This window comes from Eulemur rufifrons, chromosome 14 (genome assembly GCF_041146395.1).
Source record: "Eulemur rufifrons isolate Redbay chromosome 14, OSU_ERuf_1, whole genome shotgun sequence".
In the NCBI taxonomy this organism is placed as follows: domain Eukaryota; kingdom Metazoa; phylum Chordata; class Mammalia; order Primates; family Lemuridae; genus Eulemur; species Eulemur rufifrons.
In genome coordinates this window covers 33,504,682-33,523,131 of record NC_090996.1, presented here as the reverse complement: position 1 = coordinate 33,523,131, position 18,450 = coordinate 33,504,682, and positions in this window count along the sequence as shown.

The window sequence follows — 18,450 nt, the reverse complement described above, 5'->3', positions numbered from 1 at the left end:
CCTTACAAAGTATTTGATATCAAAAAATATTTTAAGCATCCGATAGCCATTTTCTTATTTTAGCCACATAACGGCCCCATGCAGTAAATAGGGCAAGTGCCATGCTGTTCATTTTTTTTTTTTAAGAGACTGAGTCTCGCTCTTGCTCAGGCTAGTCTCAAAATCCTGTCCCACCTCGGCCTCCCAGAGTGCTAGGATTATAGGCATGAGCCACCATGCTCGGCCACCATTTTATGGGTGAAGAAGCAGGTGCAGAGATGGTCAGTGGCTTGGTGGCTTATTTGTGACAAAACCAGCACTTTCCTGAGTCCTGGTGTCCCCACATGGGGCTGCTCTGCCACTGCACGGGCAGCCTCAGGTGAGGAGGGACTTGGCAGAGTGGCCACCGGCCTAACTACCAACTCGGAAAGAAAACCAAAGCAGGAAAAGAATCAGGAAGAGGTGGGTTCGCCACCGGACTCCTATCACTGTCACAGCTTCTACCCAAGCTCACCCTGCTGGGAGCCCCAGGACAGGACCGCCTCCCCCAGGGAAGGACGAGTGCTTGGCCCTTCTCCCATTTTTTCCAGACCTTTCCTAGGTCCCTGAGAGCATTGCTGGTCTCTTGATGTCCTGGGTAAGTGCAAGAAAAGGAAGTAATCTTCTACTACCTGACACTTGAAATAAAGGCAGGAGGAAACGCAGAGAAAACTGAATAACCAACAAACTGGCTAGAGGCCTCTCTGGTGCATGCAGTCGTGCCGGGACCTAAGCACTGTGCAAATCGGATGCACATCAGAGGTATATTTTCCAAGGAACAGCTTTGTCAAGCCTTTACCTCCTGCCATCTAGGGAAAATGCTATGGTAGACAACGGGGCTGGCCTAGGTCCTAACCGAATGGCCAATGGCCACTTGGAGGAAGACCAGGGGCTGAAGTTTGGGCAGTGATCCGATGATGGGGGAGGGGGCTCCCAAACCCCAGGGCTCTCCCCTGGCTTGGTTCTGGGCTAAGCTCCCAGAACAACCCACTTCCTACAAGCCCAGAACTCCAGGCCAGACTTTGCCTGCACCTGTTTGAGCTCAGAGTGCAGTCCCTGCTCTAGAAGGATCAAAAAACATCTGAGAGTGAGGAGAAGGGGGGGAGGGGCAAGCCAGAAGGGAACAGGCCAGAGTCTGCTGGGGCCTAGGGAGACAGAAACTTGACTCGGCATTCAAAGCTCTTCCCAACTGGCCCCAACCCATCAGGGTGGCCTCATCTCCCCCGAACACGAGCCCTACATTCTAGTCAGAGCTGGTCTCATCTCATCCTTGCCAGGGCAATGCCCTGAGCTTCTCTACCTCCTGGCTTTGATCACCATCTTCAGATGTCTCTGCCTGCCTGCATAAATCACCTGCTCATTCATTAGACATCATTAAACGCCTTCAATGAGCCAAGCGCTGTGCTGTGCTAAGTGCCAGTGATGCAAAATGAGCAAATTAAACAAAAGCACAGCCCCTGTCCTCTCACAGCTGACAATCCAGGGATAGTCCCCTCCCTCCAAGTTGGGCTGAAACCCTGCCCCTCAGTGAGGCCGACCTTCCCAGCCATCCCCTGAACTTCAACCAGAGCGTAGGCAGCCGGGGGGGTGTTAGTTACATTTTTTTTCAGTGCGTGTCATCTCCCCAAATAGAAGGTCAGCTCCCGGGGGCAGAGAAACAACCCGTACTGCCTGCACAGTGCGGCCTGGCCAAGGCCTCCCAGGGCTGAGGAGGTGTTGAGAGCTGGGCCTTATGGGGAGGGGCCTCACGGCCGCCTCACCTCTCACCCCTACTTGTCATATGCCCCATTCCTGCTCCCTCAGCTCCTGCGCATCTGAGCTCCTGTCTCACCCACGTGCGTCTGTCTGATCACATCCTGCCCTTCACCCTTAATCCAAGTCCACCCTGCTCTCCCCAACATTTCAGGCTGGGCTCCCCAGTGAAGGCCGCATCTCCCATTTCCTCAGGACTCTGGCCAATCCCTCCTCTCTCCCCAGGGTGGGCCACGCAGCCTGCACTCACTCTGTGCTCTTTAGTACTTTGAATGGGAAGAGGTGTCAAACGCTCTCAAGGTTGTGAAGGAGAAGGACCCTGGGGAAGGGAGGGGGAAAAGAAAAACCTCTTTCCATTCTTAACACCCTTGCAACGAGCAGGGCAGCTCACTCCACCCAGGCCACTGTCCCATCCACAGTCCTCTGGGGCCCCAGGATCTGGAGCTGGACGCAGCAACAGCGACAGTGCTTTCCTGTGGTCTTGACGGTGTGATCTCAGGAAAGACAGGCTCCTGGGATGGCACCAGCGGGGAGCTGCCTGCCCAGCACTGCGGTCTCATGATGCCCTCAGAATCGGACCATTGGGCACCAGCTAGGGGAGGGCTGGAGGGCCGGGGGGGGGGGGGGGGGGCGGAGGAGGCCCCTGGAAGGCCCTGGGCTAGGAAGTGTGAATGTCTGACCTAATAGCTCAGGCACTTTAATTCTGGCTAAATTAAATTGATTTAATTCTGATTATTAATTAAATTGAATGAATGACTGCATTTAATTCTGGCACTTTAGCTCTGATTCTGCCACACAAGCTCCCCACCCTGAGACTGGACGGCTCAGAAACGGCTGCTCTGGAAGTCCTCTGTGGGGAGGGTGAGGAAGTGACAACTGGCAGGCAGGTCTCCAAGGCGGCAGAGTGGGATACCTGGGACCTTGACTCTGAGTACAGCCACCTTTGGGGCTGGAGAGGGAAGAGACTGAAAGCAGATAGGACAGGACTTCCCTGATCCTAGAGAAGGAAGACAGCACAGGCCACGCAGACCAGGAAATGGATCAGCAAAATCTGACCCACGCCATGGGTCACATCATGCCCACCACCTTTACCTCCTGCCGAGGACGCCAGGCTGGGGATGAGCCCAGGGGACTGGGACCTGTGGAGCTCTGGGCGAGTCTAGTTTGGTCGCCCTACAGCTGTGCTCACCAGGGCTCCAATCCGTCCACTCATCCGCTCACGCATTCAGGACCAGGAGCGGGAAGCTCAGCTCTACAGCCCAGCCCCCGAGCACTCAGAACCAGCGGACTAGTTATTGCCTCTGTGTCGTGATTTAGGAACTTCGGGTAAGACTTTTCCCATCAAATGGGAAATCCCACCTTAGAGGTAGATACTCTGAGCTAAAATTCTTCTGAATCCTTTGAAACAAAGAGTGATTGAGAAAAGTGGCACCTAAGTTTGGCCAGCGGCCCTCCATGGAGTGAGCTCCAGATCCTCTCCCGACTGTGTGTCCTGGTAGCAGGGAGTAGAGGACAGAGCAGGGTGCCAGTGGGGTAGGGAAGGGAGCCACCAAGAGGGAAGAAAGGAGCCAAGCAGGTGGACTGGATGCAGGGTCGGGAGACAGACTCCTCCCAGCCAAACTTCTCCTGAGAAGGCAGGTGAGGGCAGGGCGGGGCTCTGCAGAGCGGGACTCCCAGTGGGAGAACAGACGCCAGCTGGTCAACTCGTTCCTCTCGCTCATCCTCCTCGCCCCGAAGTGAGTCCCAGAGATGGGACACGAGAGGGCACAGGCATCACGAAAGAGGACCTGAGGTGGTGCCCGTCTCCACTCCACAAGGAAGGACAAGAACCAAAACTGTCACCAGGTCACTCAGGCCACGTGCCTACTGTGCCAATTTCCACTTAAAAAATGAATCCTAATGAAGTCTACAATGCTTTAGCCAGCATAGCCTCAATAGGCATTTGTTGGATAAATGTCTTAGATGATGGAGCACGGAGTTGGATTTTGCCCTCTACTCTCCGGCACCCCGGCCTGAGGGGCAGGCTGCTGACATTCGCTGTGATAAAAACACGGGTCCCTTGCCTTACCCCCCAGGCCTCCTCTCTCAGGCTTTGCCCAGTCCTGCTCCAGCACGGGAGACCAGGATCCGGTCTTGGCCCTACCGTTCAGTACCATACAACTCGGGGCAACTGCCCCCTTCCTCCCCCACAGGGCTCCCTCGAGGATCAGTCTGGTTCCTTCTCCTCTGTGGCCTTCCACGTCCTCTGGAGCAATACCTGGTGTAGACCAGGATCCTCCAGCCTCATTCTCCAGCGTGCACCCTGCTGGCACTGGGGCTACTGTGTCCACCTCTGACGCATGGTACCCACGTTGAGGTCCCTCAAGGCTTCTCATCAGAGCCGCAGCACGCCTTCCGCAAGACCCACCCCAGGCCTCCCCTGGTCCCCTCGGTGTTCTACCCCTCGGCCACCCCACCTCCCACACTCCCTCGCACTCTTCAATCCTTCCCTCCCCAGGACGCTTCGCTGGCCCATGGACACACTAGTCTTCTCTAGTGTGGAAAGAAGTTTCTCTCTACCTCTACAAACCTGTCTACTCCCGCTTACTGTTACTGGCCTTTAGCCCTCCCCAACCTAATTTCTAAAAGTTTCTACATCTAAATAAGTTGCCTCCACATCCTCACTAACTACTCTCAAACCGCTCATAACCTGTCAGTCACCTGGCTGTCAAAACCAACACCTCCGCTTCTCAGCAGCTCTGTGACATTTAATCCCGTCGACCACCCCTTCTTCTAGAAGATGTCATTTTCCTTGGCTTCCAGGCCCCTGTCTCCTCTTGGATCTCTTCCCATCTTTCTGAAATTCATTTATCATTTTCTTCCTCTTCCTGCTCCCCAAATCCAGCATTCCTCAAGGATCAGCCCTCGAATTTCTTGTCTCCCCCGCTGCAGCCTCTCAGCGGCCTCCTAGCCTCACTCTCATCTTTACGTAAGTGAAGCTCATTCCCAGATGCCACTTTCCTCATAAACTGCAACCCCACCGCTCTACCTACTGCTAGGTCTCTCTGTACAGACGTACGACATTCGTAAGGACCCAAACTGAACTTTGAAAATCTGTTCTTCCCTCTTTTGTTCCTGGTCTCTTTTTCTGAGAAGATCATTCCTCCAGTAACCTCCATGAAGCCTGGGGGCCCCCTGCCCTGCCCCAGCTCACCAGGGCGAGGAGTCTGGTGGATTCTGTGCCAGCGCCTGCCAAGTTGCCCTTCTCTCCTCTCCCACCCAGCGCCTGAGCCCACGCCCCGTCACTCACGCTTCTGCCGCAGCTGACTAACCAGCCTCCCCTCCTCCCACCCCTTCCTACCAACGACAGCCAGGTGGATGTTCCCGCAGCCCTCCCCCTCAGCCCCACAGCAACCCCTTCACACCTCAGCCCAGTCTCCACTCCCAGACAGAGCGCCTGGCCCGACTTGCATCCACCTGCCTGCCCGATGGGAGACAGACAGAACGACGGCCCCTTTCCTGGTTCTCGCCAGAGCCCCAGGCTGCTGACTCTGTGAGTCCCCTCATCCTGTTCCCCTCACAAGAATTCCCTTCCTGCCGTCTTCCCACCTCTGAAGCCTGCTTTCTTCAAGGCCCAGCTCATGTGTTCCCTCTCTGTAAAACATTTCCTGATCACTCAGCTCAAGATGACCTCCTCACTTCCTTCAACCCCACCTCACTTGTCCTGCACCTCCCTTGTGACACTTATGGGTGTGTTATTTGAACAGGTGCAGCTACATATGAGATGGAAGATGCCTTATCTCCCCTACTGGACTGTAAGCATGACAAGGACGAAATGCCTGCCTGAATCCCCTAGAACCATATCTAAAAAATAGTAGGGACCCAATAAACATGGGATGAGTTCCTGGATGATGAAATGCAGCATGGTGTTTGAATGAGAAAGGGCTTTGCATATTTGAGCGATATTTACCCATAAGGGTTGTACCATGAGGAGGCCTGGATTTGCGGTTGGAACATGCCCAGGAACTACACCGGCAGCCCACAGCAGACCCCACCCTTCCCACTGCCCCGGCTGCCACCCTTGTTCCGGCCTGCACCTAGCCCTGGCACCACAGGAAACGGCTGTCCTCCTTCCGTGTCCGTGGGGGTTAGCCTGCTTCCCAGCCCACCACAGCCAGTGAGCACCAAACGGCCAGCTAGATGCAACTGGCCTCACTGGGACCACCCTCGGGGGATGAGGGGACAAAAGCACTGGCCAAGGAGTGCAGAGACCTGGATTCCAGCTCTGGCCTACCATGAACAAGCCATCTGACCTTCACTGTAATACCGTGATGTAGGACAAAACCAGTACTTCCCAAACTGCAGTTCCACAGGCCACCAAGGGAGGGTCACTTTCTGGGGGAGACGCATCCATTGTCATATCCCAGGCTGGTACTCCACAAACTCAAGGTGGGAAACTGAGACTAGACGCTCCCTCTGGGCTCATCCAGCTGTACCGAGCTAGGAGTCAGGGAACTAGTGGGGAAGCAGCTTCAGGGGGCTGGAGAGGCTTCTGGGGCCTCTCCCTCCCCCAGACCCCTGAGCTCACTACCCTCTCTCAGCAGCCCTCCCACGGTGGATGTAGCAGCTGAGTTGCCCTATGGAAGAAACTGGAACATGGGCCTCTTTGTGGAAATAACCAGCCTGGAGTGGGTGAGGAGGGTGGGGAGGTGGTGTCCTGAGTCACCCTGCACCCTCTCTCTCATGGCAAGGCAGCTTGGCCCTGGGAACTCACAGAGGGACAACCCCAGCATGCACCCACCGCATGCCACGAGGATGGTGGGGCTGGGGCAGAGGGGACTGGCAAGTCCGCAATCCAGGGCTGGGCTGTGTGGAGGAGGGATGAAGGACGGATGGACACAGAATCCGCAGGTCCCCCGTCTCTGTATCAAGCACCAGGAAGAGCAACAGGAAGCAAAGATGCCCCAAATTCAGCCTTTAGCAATAAACATCAATGGCTTTAACCCAAAGAAATGCTCTCTCGGCACCATCCATTCTCAGGGGAGACGGGAAACGCAGCTCTTCACCCCGCAACACTGGGGAAGCTTCCCCTGGGCGGCCTCACCCACCACCCCATTTCACCCTCTTCCCACACACCTGGCAGGCAGAGAGAGGTGTAGGAGTGAGGCGGGGCTGTCAGAGACAGGCCGAGGCGGGGAGAGGAACCCCTGGCTGGGTGAGAGCACCCCTGGCCCAGGTGTGCCTCTGCTTCTGACCTACCGCCTGGCCTCAGTTAAGTCTCTTCATTTCTCTCGGTTTCCTTCCCTCACCTGGACAAGGAGACTGACCAAACCATCTCTAGGGTTCTTTCCCCAATCCTTGAACCGGCCTGTCCCCAAGCCAGGTGCCTGAGACAAAGAGCAGGACCCTGGCAGTTACACAAGACCAAGGGTGACAGGTCGGGGGGTGCAGTCCTGGTATTGGTGCTGGTGACTGATGGCCAGTGACGGAGAGCACTCGGTCTCCTCACAGGGGCATGAGAAGAGGGGGCTGTGGAGCCCACTGCCCGGTCCGGAGGGACATGGGAGCAGCATGGGGAAAAAAGAAGGAAGAGAAGCTCTGCGGGGCCCCACCCTAGGCAGTGGGTGGGGAGGGAGTTAGTGACATCGGCTGCCACCCAGCCGAGGGGCGAACACAGTGGGGAGGGAAATAAAGACACGGCATTGGGGTGGGAAGAAGTCAGGAGCAAAGGTGCTACCTGTGGGTAGGGTGGCATTTACTGGGGTGGCACAATTCCGGGGAGAAACAGACCACTAGGAAATACTGTCATTATGGGGGCATCAGCAAGCCAGCCCTGTGGGTGGCACCTCCCAGCGGGTGCAGGGGGGAGTGTGCAATCTACAACTGGAGCAGATTAGTGATAAAATCTACAGCCCAAATGGTGGCAGGAGAAAGCAGGGGAGCTCCCACCCTGGCAGCCAGGCCCAAGGCAGACACACATGGCGGGGCCAGGGAAGGAAAGAGAGTACAGAGAAAGGACCTCCACGCAAAGCACCTGCCTGCCTCTTTTCCCCACAGCAAGAGCCCTAGCAAGCCCCATGGAACATTCCAGATGTCCAGTTCTCTTGGTGGGAGGAAAGATAACGGATGTCCCTAAAAGGCTAAAAATTCCCGAGGCCCTGCCATGTGGAAGCTCAGTGAGGTGGCAGCTGGGCCGCTGGGAGCAGAGGAGGGGCTGCGAGGGGAGAGGGTGGCAGTGGCCTGGGGCTCAGGATCCAATTACACGGCTGTTTCCATACTTAGCCACCTGACAGCCACTTGGAACACTCACCACTTGAGCCACTGCAGCCCCGCAGAGCCCAAATTAGCTCAAGGGCAGACAAGGGCAGGGCCCAGCACATGCAACGGCTGGAGCCCCCCACCTTACGTCTTAAACCCCCAAAGGAATGGCTTCTGTTCCTGCCCCCTGCCTGCCCTCCTTGCTGGGACTGTGCCCTGCAGCCCCTACTCAGACTCAGAGACCCGAGGCTGGACTCCAGGCCCCTACGGTCTCAGGTGCAAAGACCAAGGGCTGGGCCCAGTGCAGACAGCAAGGCAGGCGAAGACAAAGCGGCAGTCCTGGATTCCTAGGGGGATCCCTGGAGCAGTCCCAAAGCATCCCAAAGGGGAGCCCAGCCTCAAGAGCCTTGGGAACTAGAGAGGTGGCAAAATGATCTGGTGTCCCTTCCACAGCCTATAAATAACCCCCATGCAACCCAAGCCACCACCCCCGCTACCCAGAGTGCTGAGGTGTGACAGGGAGCCCAGGCGCAGGGGCCAAGCCCCCCAGGAAAGCCCCTTGAGCAGCAGAGGCCCCACTCCGCAGTGGCTCCCATCCTCCCCTGAACTCTGCCCAACCCTGTCTCCAGCCCGATCGCCAGCTGTGTTGGATCCTTTCAAAACACCACCTCCACCTCTGCCTCACCGTTTCCAGAACGACCCCAACTTTGCCCATTGTGTCCCCTCTTCCTCAATCATGAAACCCATCCCGGCTGGAGTCCAGGCCTCCGCCCATCTGCCACCAGGCGGGAGGGTCGCCTGACCACCTTCAGCTCCAGGACTATGTCACTTTGTCCGTCTCAGAGGCTTCCCAGCCTCGACTTTTGGGGCCTTCTTCCCCTGCATCAACTGGCCACTCCTCTCTCTGACCCCCAGCTTAGGCCTCAGGCCTGGGCGCCCCCTTTCTCAGGCCTCTCTGCGAGCCATCACTGCCCTGCTCCCCAGCACCTGCTCCTCTTCTACTGCAGGGAGAGAAGGGTGAGGACAGTGAGGCCAGCAGGGAGCAGGGCTTTGCTGCAGGCCCCGCCCAGCCCAGCCCGGTAAACAGAAAACCTCAGGGGGAGCTCTGGGGGTACAGTCTGGGCCTGGCCGGTGCCAGGGTGGGACATACCTGCCTGTCCTGAGAGCAGGAGCGAAGCCGCCAGGCAGCAGAGCAGGACCCGCACCCTCATGGTGACTGCCAAGAGAGCCCAGCTGCTCTGCACCTCTATTTATAGGGCGTGGGTGGGGCGGGGCCGGGGAGAAGGGTCACACAGTCACTGGGGCAACTGGGCGGGCATGGAGGGGAAGACGCCCAGACCCCGGCAGGCTGTGCGGAGGCCTCCACCGTCCCAGCTGCTGGCCCCGGAAGGCAGGGCCGGGCTGGATTCTCTCCCCCTACCCCCTAGCAGCCCGGGGATCACATGACATGGGGCATATAGGGTGGGGGTAACAGGGATAAAGTGGGGCATCCCCTGGGCTGAGGCCTTGGAGTTCAGAACCCGAGTCGTCCCAGAATTGGTACTAACTTGACCTCAAGTCTGAGGCAGGTCGGGGACCTTGGCACACCTCTGCTGGAAGGAAATGTTGGAGGCAAATCAAAAGAAATCCTATTTGATAGCCACTGACAGGCGTTCTAGAGAATGATCTGTTAGGGAAAACCTGTGACATCTGACCTTTGAGGTCAACGTCTGGGAGCACGACCGTCCCAGCCTCTAGAAGAGAGAGTGCCGACCAGAGGGAGACAGGACGCTGCAAGATGTGCCTGAGGTAGTGGTAGAAGTCACACGGTGCAGCGACAGAGATCCATTTCCAATGGCGCAGAAGTTCCAGAACGTTCCGTCACCTCTGCAGAGTGCCATTTGATGCAGTTTTCCTGAGAGCACGGGATGGCCCAGAGAGGCAGTTGTAAGAAGCCAAGTTTGGAAAGCAGGCGCTGACTAGCATGGGGGCAATGGTGTCACTGGGAGGGGCAGAGGCAGAAGCTGGCCGAGGGGGAAGGGACCCAAAAGCAAAGCAGGCATCTGTTCCACGCTGGGTGCTTGGACATCTTTACACAGCTTTGTTGAGGTGTGATCAACACACACCGCACGATGCGCATGTAAAGGGAACAATCTGATAAATTCCGACATATGCATTTAACTGTGTAGCCATCACCACAATCAAGATAAGGACCAGAATCCTCACCCCTAAAATCTTCCTCATGTCCCCTCACTGTCCCTCCCTGCTACCCATTCCCAGGCAAACACTGATCTGCCCTGTCACTATAAGTTTATTTGCATTTCCTAGACTTTGCTATAAATGGAATCATAGTGTGTTTTTTCTTGTTTTTTTTTTTAAGAGACAGGATCTCACTATGTTGCCCAGGCTGGCCTTGAACACCTGGGCTCAAGCGATCCTCCCGTCTCAGCCTCCTGGTAGCTGGGACCACAGGCAAGCACCCAGCTTATGTGCGTTCTTTCCTATGGGCTTCTTTCACCCAGCATAATTATTTTGAGATTTATTTATGTTGGGGCTTGTATCAATAGCTCATTCCTTTTTATTACTGAATAGTATTCCATCGTATGGACAGACCACCATACAATTCACCTGTTGATGAACATTTGGGTTGTTTCCAAGTTTGGGCTATTACAAATAAAGCTGCTTGAACACTGGTATACAAGTCAATTTATGGACTTATGGTTACATTTCTCTTGGGCAAATGCCCAGGAGTGAAATGGCTGGGTCATTTTTTTCTAGATGATTGTATCATTTTACATTCCAAGGGTACATGAGGGTTCCAGGCTTCCCCCACCCTCACCAGTACTTGGTCTTTTTAACTTTCGTCATTCTAATAAGTGTGTAGCAGCATCTCATCATAGTTTCAATTTAAGTCCTTTATCAGGTATGTGATTCGCAAATAATTTCTCCTCGTCTGTGACCTGTCTTTTCATTTTGTTAAATTTGTTATTGACATACAATAGTGTACTGTATCCTGTCTTTTCATTCACTGAAGTGCCTTTCAAAGAGCACAAGTCCTTCATTTATATCAAGCCCCATTTAACCACTTGTTCTTTTATGAATTATGCTTTTGGTGTCATATCTAAGAACTCTTTGCTTAACTCAAGGTCACAAAGATTTTTTTCTATGTTTTCTTCCAGAAGTGTAATAGTTTTAAGTTTTACAATTAGACCTGTGATCCATTTTATATTATTTATTTATATGTTGTAAGAAATGGAACATGGTTTAGATTTTTACAAAGACTATCCTTTTGCCACTGAATTGCCTTTGTATCTTTTGTAAAAAATTGATGATATACGTGTGACTCTATTTCTGGGCCATATTCTACCCCATTGATCTACGTGTCTGTTCTTGCACAGGTCTTCTCTTTACACTGTCTCCATTACTGTGACTCCCTAGTAATAAGTTTTGAAATGAGGTAGTAGGAATCCTCCAACCTTGTTCTTCTTTCTCAAAATTCTACACCGACAAAATTCGAGTTCCTCTGCACTTTCATAGGAATTTTAGAATCAGTCTGTCAATTTTTTTAAAGCCTTCTTGGATTTAAGTTGGAATTATAATGAATCTATAGATCAGACTGAAGAGCACTTAATTGTGATGGTTAATGTGTCACCGTGGCTAGGCTGTAGCACCAGTTCTGCCAACATTAGATACCAGTCTCATGTTGTTGTGACGGTATCTTTAACATTTCAAACAGTCGACTGGGCCAGGTGCAGTGGCTCACACCTGTACTCCTGGCACTCTGAGAGACCAAGGCAGGAAGATTGCTTGAGCTCAGGAGTTCGACACCAGCCCGAGCAAGGGAGAGACCCCCGTCTACTAAAAATAGAAACATTAGCTGGACTTTGTGGCACACATCTGTAGTCCCACCTACATGGGAGGCTAACACAGGAGGATCGCTTGAGCCCAGGAGTTTGAGGTTGCTGTGAGTTATGATGACACCATGCACCCCAGCCTGGGCAAAAGAGCAAGACCCTGTCTCTTAAAAAAAAAAAAAAAAAAAGTATATTCCCATTTATCTTGGAAATTATAGGTTAGAAGGACCCAAGTTCACAAGCAAGCTGCCCCTGTATTTCGTCCTCCTACAAGAGAACAGCAGATTTGTGTCAATTCTCTTCACACTCAGAATTTTCAGCACTGTCTGTATCTCCCACAGGAGATAACGGGAGAGATATAGTCATCAATAGACTAATCTCTGACGTATGTGTAGCACCTGCAACCTTCTTGAATCACTTGCCTGTTTTCTATTTACTTTAACTGTAAGGCTGTCCACCAAGACTGGCCGCACCCTGCAGGAATCTATCACTTGGGCCCCCTGGTTCAGGAAGCTCTGCAGCTGTCACTCTTTAGCTCCTTTCCAATCAGTGGTGTGGTGGGGGGAGAGCCAGGCTGCAGGACTTAGGGCCGGTCCTGCTGTGAGCCCCAGTCCTATCCCCTCCTCTCAGTCAGCACAAGTTCTTGTCAATCAACAGAAGAAACTTGCAACTCAGCAGGGCAGGAGAAGAGAAGGGACCAAGGCAGAGGATGGCACTAACCCCACCCCTGCCCCAGGATTTGCAGGGAAAGGGAGGGCAAGCAGAACTCCAGAGAGTGAAAAAGACAAATGCTACAAGACCACACAGCATGAGGAAAGCACAGAGAGGCAGCTGGATAAAGAAGGGACAGTAGGATGAGTGGGGGTGGGAGAGACAGGGTGGAGCCAGAGCCAAACAAATCTGAGGCTAAGGACAGCATGGCCAGCCAGCTCCAAGCTGCTTGAGGATTTGCATGTGCTTTACATACTGGTCCAGAGCCAGTTAGTCAACCGCTAAGGAGGCCAAGGTCACAGGAAAGGTCCCCTCTTCCTCTAGATGGCCCTTCAAACATCTAACAGAGCTGGGACATTGTTCTGCTGGACGGCCAAAGATGCCCCCAAATCGTGGCACAAAGGGCATGTATTCATTATAACCCACCCTGTGCGAGGAAAGCATGAAGATGGCTCCCAAGAATTCATAAAATATAGCAAGAAAAGGCCGGGCGCGGTGGCTCACGCCTGTAATCCTAGCACTCTGGGAGGCCGAGGTGGGTGGATCGTTTGAGCTCAGGAGTTCGAGACCAGCCTGAGCAAGAGCGAGACCCCATCTCTACTAAAAAATAGAAAGAAATTATACGGACAGCTAAAAATATATATAGAAAAAATTAGCCGGGCATGGTGGTACATGCCTGTAGTCCCAACTACTCGGGAGGCTGAGACAGGAGGATCCCTTGAGCCCAGGAGTTTGAGGTTGCTGTGAGCTAGGCTGACGCCACGGCACTCACTCTAGCCTGGGCAACAAAGTGAGACTCTGTCTCAAAAAAAAAAAAAAAAAAAAAATAGCAAGAAAGCATGAATTGCAAGTAGCAGAAGAAGAACAGGAAGGCACACAAAATGGAGCTATCAGTAAGACTAACAAAAAAAAGGGGGGTTGCTGCAGGTGGGCCTGGGAGGGGTGGTGGCCATTTTCTTCTCACCCTAACCAAGAAGGGTGTAGGCGCCGTCCTATTGTTCCCCGCCATTGAAGTCAATGGGCTGAAAAGCCTTGGCTTTTTGCCATCTATGAGTCTATTCACCCCTTCCCGGAACCTGGGAACCTGTAGATGGCTCACCTGCCCAGCCCCTAAGCCCTGGGCCCTGCCTAAGGGGATGGCTGAGAGTTCAGGCTCTGGGTTCCTGGGGGGACCAAGGGTGAGGCTTAGGTCTATCAACGCAGGAAAAGTGTGAGCTTCCCTGAGTTGTGGACTTGCACCCGGGACTCGGCTCCTACATACAAAAAAAGAAAAAAAAGTGACACTATATATTTAAGAACCTCACTTGTGTGTAACTTGACCACTTCCCCAATTCACAGTGTCCCTAAAATAAGAACCAAATGCTCAGGAGCAGTGAAATTATTTCTGCCACTGAGATCCAATAACCCGACAAGAATTTCTTCTGAGAATTCTCCTGAAGAGGGCACAGGGTAATGTAACAATCCTCTAGAACATTCTTGGAGCAGACAAATTTTCCATGAAGTTTACCCCTAATAGAGACCCTTCAAATATAGCAGAGGAAGCCACCAGGAACCAAGAATGCCTAGCCCCCCTCCCAAACAAACAACCAGCCGGGTGTGGTGGCTCACACCTGTAATCCTAAGCACTTTGGGAAGCCAAGGCAGGAGGATCGTTTCAGGCCAGGAGTTTGAGACCAGCCTGAGAAACATAGCAAGACCCCATCTCCACAAAAAAAAATACAAAAATTGGCTGGGTGTGGTGGCTCACGTCTGTAATCCTAGTGTGAGGCCGAGGTGGGTGGATTGTTTGAGCTCAGGAGTTCAAGACCAGCCTGAGCAAGAGCGAGACCCCATCTCTACTAAAAATAGAAAGAAATTATATGGACAGCTAAAAATATATATAGAAAAATTAGCTGGGCATGGTGGCGCATGCCTGTAGTCCCAGCTACTCGGGAGGCTGAGGCAGAAGGATCACTTGAGCCCAGGAGCTTGAGGTTGCTGTGAACTAGGCTGACGCCATGGCACTCTAGCCATGTGAGGGCAACAGAGTGAGACTCTGTCTCAAAAAAAAAAAAAAAAAAAAATGCAAAAATTAGCCAGGTGAAGCAGTGTGCACCTGTAGTCCCGGATACTAGGGAGGCTGAAGCGGGAAAATCACTTGAGCCCAGGACTTTTAGATTGCAGTAAGCTATGATGACACCACTGTACTCTAGGCCCAGCTACTTGGGGAGACTGGGGCAGGAGGATCACTTGAGTCCAGGAGTTTGAGGTTATAGTGAGCTTTGATTGTGCCACCACCCTGCAGCCTGGGTGACAGAGTGAGACCCTGTCTCTTTAAAAAAAAAACAAAAAAACCACCACCCAAGAGGGTCAATGACACATGCTTGGGATAGTTCTCCTGAATTGCCACTTTACCACCTAACATGCTGTTGGCAGGAAGGAAAATTGGCACAATGCATTTGGGGGATGGTAACTACTAAAATACAGTCATAATAGCCGTAAGTTGGAAACGACCTAAATGTCCATCACTAGATGAATGGATAAACAAACTGTGGTATATTCACACAATGGAATAGTACCTGGCAGTAAAATGAACAAACTGCTGATACACACAAAAACATAAATGAATCTGACACATTATGTTGAGCATAAAAACCAAACAAAAAGAGTACATATGTGGTATGATTTATATGAAGTTATAATATAGGTTAAACTAATCTGTGGTGATAGAAATTTAAACTCCAGTGAGATTCCACTATACACCTACCATAATGCCTAAAATAACAATAATAATAATCTGACAACGCTAAGTCCCAGTAAGGAGGCAGAGCAACTGGAACTCTAACACATTGCTGGTGTGAAACGGTAGAGAAGTACATACAACACACGTAAATGAGAGCACATAAATAAAACTGGTAAAATCTGAATAAGCCCCGTGGACAGCACCAGTGTCAATTACCTCCTTTCTATGATGTACTGTAGTTATGCAAGATGCTAACCCTGGAGGAAGCTGGGTGATCTCCCTGTACATTGCTGTAACTATTTCAAAATTTAAAAAGTGTGAGAGAATGTAAGCCACTTGAGGAATAGTAGGACAGGAAGAAAGCATCAGGAGGCTTCTGGGGCTTGGTTGGTTATATGGGTGTGTGTTCAGTTTATGGAAATTCGTGGAGGCTTTTAAAAGTGGGTTGTGCGGGACGTTGCACGGGTTGTATCCCTCCTACCCTACCTCCGCTTCCCCAAAACCTGATGTTCAAGCTCCCGGGCTGGGCGCGGGGCCCACGGCTGCCCCCCTCTCTCCTGCCACAGGACACGCAGCCTAGCTCCGACCCAGGGCCCACGGCGGGACGCGTGGGAAGAAGTACAAGCGATTTCGTTGGCGAACGTCTCCTATACACCACACATGCGGAAATGACAGTGTTTCGGGCACTTTGGGTAAAGAGTAAATGTGTTAACTTAATTCGTGTCACCTATTTCTGTTATGGACCATAGCGAGAAAGTCAACCACAGCCACGAAAGACTGATTGAAATTTAGTGAGTCTTTTATCAGCTGGCCAGCGGCACGCTCTCCGGCAGGGAATCCCACCGAGCTCGGAGTGTGGCCCTGAGCACGGGTTTTGTGACAACTTATATACCTTTCACCATTGTACCATGTGGAACATTAAACATATACACCTTGGGACATCTTAGGCAACAATTTCCAGCTTTAAAGTTATGAGATCATCTAAAGACCCTCCGGTCCTATCTGATTATTTTAGACAATCCAGTAAAAAGCAAGCAGGTTTGCAGAAGCAGACAGCATCAGTTAAAACAAAGTACAATTTCCTACAGCCTAAATAAGCATTGTAAAATTTAACTTCATATAGCTGGGCAGTATTTGTTAAATCGACTCCCCCTTCCCGTGGACCTAAGACCTGCCTTAGGTCACTTTGATTATTCACCCATTGTACTACGCTAGCAGATAATCATCAACACAGTCAATAATCCCCAGACCTTCTTTCTTTTCTCTGCATCTGGGGTGGACTCTGGCCTTCCGCCTAACTGAAGAGACCAGAATTTACGTCTGCTTATCACATTTCTTGCCTGTATTACAGTGGCTTCCGGAACCTTCTCTCGCACGCGTGTCACCTGCGCGCGTGGCGGGGCGCGCTGGCAGCGCGTGCGCGCGGCCGTGCGTGAGAGTGGGCGGGCACCGGCTGCGGGGGCGGGACCGAGGGCGGGGCCAGAGCAGCGTGCTGGCGGGAGCGCGCGCGAGGCGGCCTTAGGTGCCAAGGAGCATGCGCGCCGAGGGCAAGGTGGGGCAGTCCGGGAAGGGGCGGGGCCGCGGCCGCGCCCCTGACTTCCGCCGCCTGCTAGCGAGACCGCCTCCCACCGCGGGGCGCGCGGTGGCGGGTCCGGAAAGGGGGATTTCCCTGGCACCGCCCCGAGCCCCGCCTCCGGCCTATGGGACCTGCGCAGCCCCTCAGCGCCCCCTGTTGATCCTCTTAGGAGCTGCCCGGAGCCCGTCGGGCCTGCAGTCTCGCACCTGGCCGAAAGGGGCCGCTCTGCTGGCCAAAATCCTATGTGAATTTATCTGGACACGCTCAAAGAGAGAAAATTATAGTGCTAAGTGAAAGAGGCCAGACTCAAAAGTCTGTATGATTCCATTTACAGGACATTTTGGAGAAGGCAAAACTACAGCAGCAGAGAATAGATGCCAGCGGCTGGATTGGCCACAAAGGGGCTCGAAGAACAGCGGAGACAAGGAACTCACTCCCATCTTGAGGTGCTGGTTCTGGAACTGTATGCATTTGTCAAAACTTACACAACCAAAAACCAAAAAGTGGGAATTTCACTAGTGTAATTACTTTAGTTTTTTAAATATATTAAAACCAGAAAGCAGATTGGGGGTTGCCAGGGCCTCGGAGAAGGAGGAATGAGTGTGACTGAAAGGGTAAACGGTTCATTTTCCAGTGATGGAGATGTTTTAGAACTAGGTAGGCTGCCTGACATTGTGACTGTACTAATTGAATTGTTCACTGTAAAATGGCAAACTTTGTTATGTGAATTACACCTAAAAAGAACAGTATAAAAATTAAAAAAAAAAAAAAAAAAAGAAAATCAGCAGGCTCCTTTCCATTCAATGAGCTCACGGCCAGAGGCAGTGGGAAGTGAGATGTAAATCAGTCTTCTGCCCCGGCCTCAGTCTCTGTCCACTTGCCACCGAGTGTGAGGTACAGCAAGCAGGTTGAGTGCACCACATGGTACACATGGCCGTGGAGGATTAAGGGACTTAAAGGACCCACCTCACATCCAGTAAGACACACTGCCCTTGTGCCATTATCATCTCCAATTTTCAGGAGAGGAAACTGAGGCTTAGAGAAAGCCGTTTGTCCAAGGTGAACCTGACCACTGGCAGATCAACTCCAGGGCCTGAGCACCACACAATGGGGGAAGGGGGTGTGAGTGCTTCTTTCTTTTCTATAGATGAGGGGACTGAGATTCAGGGAGGTTACACAAGCCAAGGAAGTGGCAACACTTAGGGATCAACTTGGTCTCTGACACTTGTGTCCTTTCTCCAGGAGTTAGGACCCTGTGGCTTGGTTGGTCATTCCCTCCTTTCCTCCCATGAAAGAGGAGTTGACAGCTATTCCCCACACCCAACACCATGTCCCATCTTTGCAGAAAACCCCGAGGAACCTGAGGACTCCAATTTCTGATCACAACACCATACGCAAGTTGGGGGAGTCATCCTGCTCACCCACATCCAGTGCCCCATGGTGGCCCCAAGAGCTCCTTTACTCTAGGCCCAGGTGGCCTTGCCTGTGTCCCCAGGACAGCTCACACCCAGAAACACAGAATCTAAAAAACAAAGTACAAACTTTATTTTGTTTCTTTACAAAGGCACGGTGGCCTCTTGGTTTTTTTCCCCCCACTTTCT